The 11133-nt window shown below is 42.8% G+C and overlaps 1 long non-coding RNA gene across 1 annotated transcript; it reads right to left on the bottom strand.

The window, feature by feature from the left end:
- Window positions 1–6838: 6838 nt before the first annotated feature.
- LOC129860320 (uncharacterized) lies at window positions 6839–11012 on the bottom strand. Its single transcript, XR_008760347.1, has 3 exons — window positions 10879–11012; window positions 10610–10722; window positions 6839–9895 (listed from the first exon to the last, which is right to left on the bottom strand). It is a non-coding gene; the product is annotated as an uncharacterized LOC129860320 (long non-coding RNA).
- Between the last annotated feature and the right edge of the window lie 121 nt (window positions 11013–11133).

Genomic DNA, 11133 nt, shown 5'->3' with positions numbered 1-11133 from the left:
TATGGGTCTAAGAACGCCTCGGTCCCTATATGATAAATAAATGAAAGCACCCCCCCCCTCCCCCCAGTAACGTTGCAGCATCCATCCTGTGATTGGTAGTTTATGCCTCAGTGGTTATGAAGAATATGAAGAATCAGTCACTGTTGTAGAGATTCATAATAAACACATCCATTCAGCCACACCACATCAGAAAAACCTGGATCGATGAGTAACCACACTGAATCATACTCACTGAGTCAATGGAAACACGCAGCTGAGTACTGATTTGAGCTGGTTCATAGAAGACCTGGATCGATGAGTAACCACACTGAATCATACTCACTGAGTCAATGGAAACACGCAGCTGAGTACTGATTTGAGCTGGTTCATAGAAGACCTGGATCGATGAGTAACCACACTGAATCATACTCACTGAGTCAATGGAAACACGCAGCTGAGTACTGATTTGAGCTGGTTCATAGAAGACCTGGATCGATGAGTAACCACACTGAATCATACTCACTGAGTCAATGGAAACACGCAGCTGAGTACTGATTTGAGCTGGTTCATAGAAGTGAATGTGTTGTTTTGGTTGGAGAGAGGAGGATGGCAGTCAGGCTTGAGACAATTAGGAGCTGAGATTGTTTCATTCACCCGTTTAAACGGTTTCATTTTGTGCATATACACTGAGTGTACAAAACATGACATAGACGACAAGGTGAATCCAATGATCCCTCTTGATAAATCCACTTCAATCAGCCACGTTTTAGTAAAACATAATATTGCAGTTTTTCAAGTCTCTCTGATAGGAGACTCTCGAATGAAACTCATCCATCTTATTTTCGAGTGACCAGACATTTGCCAATAGAACAGAGGGGAGCAATGTTCAGTTTTCTCTTCGCCTAAATTTCACCAGGACTCCACCTCGTCTTCAGCGTCTACACCGCTGCGTTTTGGTAGCTCATGGAACAAAGGAATAGGGTCCGGTATGAATAGTGGAACAGCTGAATCGGAGTTGAAGTCGTATTTGAAGTCAAAATGGAGGTTAGTAACTGTCTATCTGATGTCCAGAAGTGCTTGGCGGTCATATGTGATAATAGTATGAACGTTCTGTACAAAAAGATACACACGAAAAAAGTTATTATATAGCAAAGTTGGGTTGGACCTAGTAAGATTTCACCCTTCTCCGTCACGTCATATTTTCTCTCTCTCTCTCTCTCTCACACACACACACACACACACACACACACACACACACACAGAGAGAGAGCAGCTCCGAGTCTAAACTTGTCAGGGATACCTCAGGACCTGTCAATTTCTCAAACCTGATTCCCTGACCTGGAGAACTGGCGGTGGTGAGAGAACACACACAACAAACCAGACCTGCTTCACCCTGGGTTCTATTTAAGGTTCTGGCTCTGTACGGATGGGTGATCGCATTACCCAGGTTTGTTATTGTGGTTTCCTTTCAGCTTCCCAGACGGCACCACATGCCCAAGACCTGCCTCGCTCTCAGCACTACTTTTACAAACACCTCGCTGCTGAAAGGAAATGTGTGTTGACAAAATATGCCAGCTTATTTTCTTTCTCTGGTAAGTACTTCCCTGAAAAGAGAGAGAGAGAGAGAGATGGGTTGGAGGGTAGTGGGTCGCCTCGGCACATTCATCACGTGAAGTGATGATGCTCTTAGAGCCGTGAGAGGGGGGGGGACCCTCCTTACCTAGGGGTGGGTGTGAGCGATGGCCTCCCCCACCTCATACTGCTAATTGACTCATCCATTATGGTCCAGTGAAAACACTTCTCAAGTGGCGACATTACCAATCAAAGAGCCTAGTCAAGTGTGTGTGGGTTTACTTGTGTGCGTGTTTTTGCATGTGTGTGTCTGGTGACCGACAGACACGTAAACGTTCCATTTGTAAGTAATGCAAATGTCCGCCACAGCTTTTCAAACTAATAAACACATCCACATAAACATTTGACAGGTCAAGGTTGAAGCTCTGTTCTTATTTCCCCTCTTTTTCTACTTCCAAACATGTTGCTGCTCATGGAGTACTCAGCCCTACCGCTGTACTGGTGGGACAAGTTTTAATGTACATATAATTTGACAGGAAGAGAGAGTCAGGCAATATGTGCATTCCAGGTCAAAGTGTTGAACACTTCCTTACAGAACACTACTGATGTTACTGACATTAATCTGACAATCGTAGGTTGGCGGAGAACCAATGAAGTTAATGTATTGAGCATACATATGTGTGGTATGAGTGTTAGCGTGTGTGTGTGTGTGTGTGTTCATCACTGTAAGTTCACCTCCTCAGGAGGCCTGTCCTTTAAAATCTTTATGTCTCAGCCTTGTTGATGTGGACCTGGAGAGGGTAAGAAGAGGCCTGAAGAATACAGCTGGAGAGGAGGAGAGGGACTGCTCTCAAACTACAGCTGGAAGCAGCTCTCCCACGCGTTCTTAAAACCCCATCCATCTTGTATGTATCCATTCCCCTTGGCTACTAGTAGAGCCTTGGTTGACTCCCTCCATGAGCCATCCCTCCCAGCCATACAACCCAGGGCTGAAGTGACCTAGCTGCTTGACCCCAGCTAGCACACACTCTAAATGGCCCCAATGAGAGAGACAGATAGACAGCAGTCTGTGGACCATTACTGACCTATTGAACACAAAGCTGTGAATTTCTCTTTTTCTCCTGGACCAAAGACTGTGTGGGTTCACAGGCATCCTATTATGTATGACCTCTGACCTCACAGTGGGTTGGGCCTCAGATGTGTGGACGAGCTACAGGGAGCTGGTCAAAGGTCCAGTCTTCACAGAGTAGTAAACCTGAATCAGAGGAGGTAGCTACTGCCCAGTTCCCACCACACTGGTCTTCATGGTCAGAAGGCCCTTTGGAGTAGCCCACTCTCCCAGACACACACTCCACAGACAGGGACACACACAGAATGAAGTGCATGACACTCAGCAGACAATACCAACAGCAGATACAACCCTCACAAAACCCACCACAAAGAATACATAACCCTCAAACACCCACAGTCCACATCACAGAACAAAAACACAGGGCCATATTTCTCTAGATCAGCGACACTGGGTCCAGTCCTGTCCCCCTGCAGCGCTCGTGTTTCCTTCCGTCTGCCTTCTCTCTACTGGGTTCTGATCTTATGTTTTAGCCATCAGGGTACTACTTCTGCCTCCTCTCTACTGGGTTCTGATCTTATGTTTTAGCCATCAGGGTACTACTTCTGCCTCCTCTCTACTGGGTTCTGATCTTATGTTTTAGCCATCAGGGTACTACTTCTGCCTCCCCTCTCTCTCTCAGCATGGGCACGCCGTCAACAGCAGAGGTTCAGACATGATGATGACTTAGCCATGCTGATGCCATGGTCAAAGACAGCATCGGCCAACAGCACCACCACCCACTAGTGGTCTCTGGTGGTGGATACCAGAACTGTACCACAGGGCGGTAAATTGAACTCAGGTTGCCTAGCTCAGATAATTAACCAGAACCACATTTACAGACAACCATGAAAAATGGTTAAGCGATGGTGGCTCGGGTTCAACTCATCATAAATTATAATAATCTATAAGTATTGCTGTTTTAGAGCTAAAGTAACAGTAAATGTCATATTGAAATACAATTGTCATGAGACAATTCTAACCAGGAGCACATTTTATTTTTATTTTTTTCCCCAACAGGAGGGCTGAAGTATTGGATTCTACACCATCTGTAGCTGCCTGAAGCAGAGTGAGTGACAGTTTTACCTTCGTACTGGGTGTGAATGGCATCTATGAAGGTGTACTGGCTGTGTCACCTGTGTATGTAGAGGTGCGAGTGTTCCCTTGTGGGAGTGAGTGTTGTCTGAACAGCATATTATAGTATATTCTCCCTGCAGTTGTTGTTCGACTGTATCAATGATATTACCTCAAGTTTCTTGAATGCTTTCCAGAATAGGACTTAATATCTGCAGTAAGTAAATCATCCACTCACTCTCTCCTAGAGCTCACAAAGGCCCCTAGAGCGTACGATTTATAATCAACGCTAGAGGTCGTCATATATTCAACAAAACATTTATTGCTAACATAACACGATGCAATCTCAGAAAAATGACACGCCAGAAGAACACCTGGTAATAATGATAACGATAACTATCAGTAGAACACAATAGTCTACGAACAACTGAAATGCACAACGTGAGTACAGTGTGCATGTCTTAATTCCACAGGTCACTTCTTTGTGTGTGTGTGTGTCTAGTCATACCAGTAGAGGCTCAGTGCAGGTGCTGTTGGAACCACAGCACCACATTGAGTGTCAACACGGGCCAGAGAGTGACCGTCCTCGGCAAACCACACACACAAAGGGGGCAGCACAGTTGTATTCATTAGTGCACACCGTAACGTTTGCAACAGAAAACAAAAATGAGGTAGTCCCTCCTCCCTGTTTGTTAGTTTTGCTTCCATTTAGTGCCAAATGAATACGGTCCAGAGTTAACACAAGTCCACAAACCATCTAAGAACATGGCTTTTGAATAGAAGTCAATTTCAGGATAGTAAAACATATGCTGTCTGTGTGTTAGGGATGAATAAGTATTCAGACCCCATGACTTTTTCCACATTTTTTTACGTTACAGCCTTATTCTAAAATGGATTCAAAATAAATAAATCCTCAGCAATCTACACATAATATCCCATAATGGCAAAGAAAAAACAGATTTTCATAAATTTTTGTTATTATATATATTTTTTAAACAGAAATACCTTATTTACATAAGTATTCAGACCCTTTGCAAAATGATTTTAAAACTTGGAGTCCCCCTGTGGTAAAGTCAATTGATTGGACATGATTTGGTAAGGATTTAAATATTAATACATTTGCAAAAATTTCAAAAAACCTGTTTTCGCTTTGTCATTATGGGGGATTGTGTGTAAATTGATGAGATTTTTTTTAATATTTGATCAATTTTAGAATATGGCTGTAACGTAACAAAATATAGAAAAGTCAAGGGGTCTGGATACTTTCCGAAGGCAAGTACTAGTCAAAAGTTTGGACACACCAACTCATTCAAGAGTTTCTTTATTTTTACTATTTTCTATATTGTAGAATAATAGTGAAGACGTCAAAACTATGAAACAACATATGGAATCATGTAGGAAGCAAAAAAGTGTTAAACAAATCAAAATATATTATATATTTGAGATTCTTCAAAGTAGCCACCACTTGCCTTGATTGACAGCTTTGCACACTCTTGGCACTCTCAACCAGCTTCATGAGGTAGTCACCTGGAATGCATTTCAATTAACAGGTGTGCCTTGTAAAAAAGTTGTGGAATTTATTTCCTTTTTAATGTGTTTGAGCCAATTAGTTGTGTTATGACAAGGTAGTGGTGGTACACAGAAGACAGCCCTATTTGGTAAAAGACCAAGTCCATATTATGTCAAGAACAGCTCAAATAAGCAAAAGGAAACGACAGTCCATCATTACTTTAAGACAAAGGTCAGTCAATGCAGAAAATGTCAAGAACTTTGAAAGTTTCTTCAAGTGCAGTCGCAAAAACTATCAAGCGCTATGATGAAACTGGCTCTCGTGAGGACCGCCACAGGAAAGGAAGACCCAGAGTTACCTCTGCTGCAGAGGATAAGTTCATTAGATTTAACTGCAACTCAGATTGCAGCCCAAATAAATGCTTCAGAGTTCAAGTAACAGACACATCTCAACATCAACTGTTCAGAGGAGACAGTTTGAATCAAGCCTTCATGGTCAAATTGCTGCAAAGAGGGAGAATTACAACAATGGAGCACAGAGAGAGCACAGAGGGAATGGGCCAGTCTTTCCAAATGTGTGCGTGTTCATGTGTCTGTGCATTTACCCTCCAGTTTCTCCGGGCGCTACTGAAGACCAGCACTCCAGACCATCCCGGCTACTTCTCCTTAATTGAGGGTCTGGGATAGGGGCTGGACAGAGGGGTCATGCTAAGGACTGGGGGCTTGACAGGGGTCTGGAGGGTCGAGGTGAGGTGATGTATTATTTAAGATACTTTGAAGAGGTAGGGTTTCAGGTGGTTTCAGAAGATGAGAAGCGACTCTGCTGACCTAGCCATCAGATTGTTAAACAGCCATCACTAGCACAGAGAGACAGCTGCCTACCTACAGACTTGATATCATTGGCCACTTTAATAAATGGAACACTAGTCACTTTATGTCAAGAGAATTTTCAATCCCAATGATAATAACTATCAATAGGGCCTCCCGGGTGGCGCAGTGGTCTAGGGCACTGCATCGCAGTGCTAACTGCGCCACCAGAGTCTCTGGGTTCACGCCCAGGCTCTGTCGCAGCCGGCCGCGACCGGGAGGTCCGTGGGGCGACGCACAATTGGCATAGCGTCGTCCGGGTTAGGGAGGGTTTGGCCGGTAGGGATATCCTTGTCTCATCGCGCTCCAGCGACTCCTGTGGCGGGCCGGGCGCAGTGCGTGCCAACCAAGGGGGCCAGGTACACGGTGTTTCCTCCGACACATTGGTGCGGCTGGCTTCCGGGTTGGAGGCGCGCTGTGTTAAGAAGCAGTACGGCTGGTTGGGTTGTGCTTCGGAGGACGCATGGCTTTCGACCTTCGTCTCTCCCGAGCCCGTACGGGAGATGTAGCGATGAGACAAGGTAGTAATTACTAGCGATTGGATACCACGAAAATTGGGGAGAAAATGGGATAAAAAAAAAGAAAAAAAAAAAGATAATAACTATCAATCAATAGCTTTGACCAATCCCCGAGGTTTGTAAGACCATGGGTATAATAATAATTAGGCAAAGACTCAGCTTATGCAAAAGGTTAGTACAGTTTATTCAGAGAACGTTCTAAAGTCAAGAATACAAAGACATCCATTTTTTACCATGTTCCTTAATTACGCACATACTTTCACACAAACAGTAGATATCCTACGCACATTCATACACACGAACAGTAGGTGAGTTGTATCCTTCTCCAGAGTTCTCACCACTGTGTATCACTACCCAACCGACAGTTCCATTCCCCCAAGATTAGAGATACCTTGAGAAGTACTCCCTGTCCTATCATAAGTTTCTCAGAGTTCTAGCCAGGTCGGTTCAAACACAGTTTAATTGTTCTCGGTACTTTCCTAGGCACACACACACATTTATCTCCCTCCCAGTCCAACCTAGTTGGACTTATGTTTAATACTTTAATTATTCCTTATACATGCTACATAACTATAATCCCTAATGGTTAAGTTTCTGGGTAGAATTATTTAACCATTATCTTTAAGCATATAAATTATTTTATCACTTTAATAAATGGAACACTAGTCACTTTAATGATGCCACTTTAAAAATGTTTACTCATCTCATATGTATATACTGTATCCTACACTTTCTATTCTATAGTATCTACTGCATCTTAGCCGTTCTGTCACTGCTCCTCTATATATTTTATATATTCTTATCCCATTCCTTTACTAGATTGTGTGTATTAGGTTTTGCTGTGGAATTGTTAGATATTACCTTCAGTTGAAATTCAGTTGAAAGTTTACATACACGTTAGCCAAATACATTTAAACTCAGTTTCACAATTCCGGACATTTAATTCCCTGTCTTAGGTCTGTTAGGATCACCACTTTATTTTAAATACAATGTCAGAATAATAGTAGAGAATTATTTATTTCAGCTTTTATTTATTTCATCACATTCCCAGTGGGTCAGAAGTTTACATGCACTCAATTAGTATTTGGTAGCATTGCCTTTAAATTGGGTCAAACATTTCATGTAGCATTCAACAAGCTTCCCACAATAAGTTGGGTGAATTTTGGCCCATTCCTCCTGGCAGAGCTGGTGGAACTGAGTCAGGTTCGTAGACCTCCTTGCTCGCACACGCCTTTTCAGTTCTGCCCACAAATTTTCAATAGGATTGAAGTCAGGGCTTTCTGATGGCCACTCCAATACCTTGACTTTGTTGTCCTGAAGCCATTTTGCCACAACTTTGGAAGTATGCTTCGGGTCATTGTCCATTTGGAAGACCCATTTGCGGCCAAGCTTTAACTTCCTGACTGATGTCTTGAGACGTTGCTTCAATATATCCACATAATTTCCCTTCCTCATGATGCCATCTATTTTGCACCAGTCCCTCCTGCAGCAAAGCACCCTCACAACATGATGCTGCCACCCAGTGTTTCCCGGTTGGGATGGTGTTCTACGGCTTGCAAGCCTCCCCTTTTTTCCTTCAAACATAATGATGGTCATTATGGACACACAGTTCTATTTTTGTTTCATCAGACCAGAGGACATTTCTCCAAAACGTACGATCTTTGTCCCCATGTGCAGTTGCAAACCATAGTCTGGCGTTTTTATGGCGGTTTTGGAGCAGTGGCTTCTTCCTTGCTGAGCAGCCATTCAGGTTGTGTCGATATAGGATTAGTTTTACTGTGTATATAGATACTTTTGTACCTGTTTCCTCCAGCATCTTCACAAGGTCCTTTGCTGTTGTTCTGGGATTGATTTGCACTTTTCGCACCAAAGTACGTTCATCTCTAGGAGACAGAACGTGTCTCCTTCCTGAGCGGTATGACAGCTGCGTGGTCCCATGGTGTTTATACTTGCGTACTATTGTTTGTACAGATGAACGTGGTACCTTCCGGATTTTGAAAATTGCTCCCAAGGATGAATCAGACTTGTGGAGGTCTACAATGTTTTTTCTGAGGTCTTGGCTGATTTCTTTTGATTTTCCCATGATGTCAAGCAAAGAGGCACCGAGTTTGAAGGTAGGCCTTGAAATACATCCACAGGTACACCTCCAATTGACTCAAAATATGTCAATTACCCTATCAGAAGCTTATAAAGCCAAGACATAATTTTCTGGAATTTTCCAAGCTGTTTAAAAGGCACAGCTTCCGACCCACTGGAATTGTGATAGGGAATTAATCTGTCTGTAAACAATTGTTGGAAAAATTACTTGTGTCATGCAGAAAGTAGATGCCCTAACCGACTTGCCAAAAATATAGTTTGTTAACAAGAAATTTGTGGAGTGGTTGAAAAACGAGTTTTAATGACTCCATCCTAAGTGTATGTAAACTTCCTACTTCCACTGCATTAGATACTGCTGAACTGTCGGATCTAGAAGCATAAGCATTTCGCTACACTCGCAATAACATCTGCTAACCATGTGTGTGACCAATACAATTTGATTTGAGGTGGCAGAACAAAGTGCTTGGGTTGGGGTGTAGGGTTTTCCTGTAGGGTGTAGGGTTCCTCTAGCTGCTCCGAACGCAAGCACCATGGTCTTGGAGCGGATGCGAGCTTCGACCAGGCAGGCTGCAGCATTCTGGATAAGTTGCAGGGGTTTGATGGCTCAAGCAGGGAGCCCAGCCAACAGTGAGTTGCAGAAGTCCAGACAGGAGATGACAAGTTCCTGGATTAGGACCTGCGCCACTTCCTATGAGGAAGGGTCGTACTCTATGGATGTTGCAGAGTACAAACCTGCAGGAACGAGTCACTGCTTTGATGTTTGCAGAGAACAACAGGGTGTTGTCCAGGGTCACCCCAAGGTTCTTTGCACTTTGTGGGGTAGTCATTCAAATCACTCAAGATCAGTGAGATTGATCATTTTTCTCATGCCATAGTTGCTCCATATCTGAAAACGAACAGACAATATAAAAGTAAAAGCAAACCTTTACGTATTGTATCAGAGTAGGTGAATGAATTGAGGCAAACTGTGACTGACACACCCAGGACACTCCAAGCCGCGTACGAACCATCCTGATCTCACGAGCTTACATTCTGTTTCGCTACACGGCTATCAGGATGGTTCGTACGAGGCTAGACCACTCCATCCTTCCCTCTAGAAATTATTGTCCCACCGCGATTGCTGGCTCCCCTGACAACCGTCTTCAGACCTCCAGAGTAGGAACTCAGCAACCTAGTTGAGCAGGGAAAAGGAAGGCAGCTTTTACATGTACAGCAGGGAGAGCCTACAACATTCATCCCTCAAGACCAGTGATGGAAAAAGTACCCAAAAGTCACACTGTAGTAAAAGTAAAGATATCTTAATAGAAATTGACAAGTAAAAGTGAAAGTCAGCCAGTAAAACACTACTTGAGTAAAAATAAAAAAGTATTTGGTTTTAAATATACTTAAGTATCAAAAGTAAATGGAATTGCTAAAATGTACTTATGCCTTATATGCCTTATAATATGCAAACCAGACAGCACAATTTAAAATATATATATATTTTTACAGATAGCCAGAGCCAGGCACACTACAACCCTGACATTAATTTACAAACAGAACATTTGTGTTTAGTGTGTCCGCCAGATCAGATGCAGTAGGGATGAACATGGATGTTCTCTTGATAAGTGCGTGAATTAGACCATTTTCCTGTCAAAATATAACAAGTACTTTTGGGTGTCAGGGAAAATGTATGGAGTAAAAATTACATTATTTTCTTTAGGAATGTAGGTAAGTAAAAGTTGTCAAAAATATCAATAGTAAACTAAAGTACGTATACCCCAAAAAACTACTTAAGTAGTACTTTAAAGTATTTTTACACACATACTATGTAACATCGTCCAAAGGCATGACAGCGCCAGGAAAGTGTGAGGTGGGGGCTTGTCTGTGTCTGTCTGCTACTCACTCTGGGTGTTAAGAGATTGCAGGGTGGTAAGCTCTTTACTGTCCTCTTCTTGAATCAGTGTCCACTGCTGGGTATTGTGCAGTCCGTTTCCACTGTCTCACTTTGGCTCCACTCTGAGTGCAGTGTGTGGAGAAGTTTGAAAGATGTTTTTTTTTTTTTTTAAAGGTACATTTTAAAGCAAAAAGCATTCACACAAAAAACGGATTACACATCAGCTTGTGTCCATATGGCTTTTGTATAGTTTAATCAGTGTGTGTGAGAGAGCTCACCTGTCGACAAATTAAAAACTAGTAATGCAGCTTAGTATGCATCCTTCTGGTTCAGTCGCAGTCACGAAGGCATAATAGGAATGGGATACCCACTATATTCCTTGTACAAGGTAATGACAGCATCGGGTTCCATTCGTGCCTAGGTGGGAGGGGCAGTAGAGTTAGTTAACAGAGACCTGCAGCTGTCGACTGTTTTTGGAAACACTTTTATACTGCATGCAATTAGCAAACTAATCACATTTATCGATTCGTTTG

This window comes from Salvelinus fontinalis, chromosome 8, assembly GCF_029448725.1.
Source record: "Salvelinus fontinalis isolate EN_2023a chromosome 8, ASM2944872v1, whole genome shotgun sequence".
Lineage (NCBI taxonomy): Eukaryota > Metazoa > Chordata > Actinopteri > Salmoniformes > Salmonidae > Salvelinus > Salvelinus fontinalis.
Note: the sequence above shows the minus strand (reverse complement) of the source record. Positions and strands in the feature narration are given on the sequence as shown.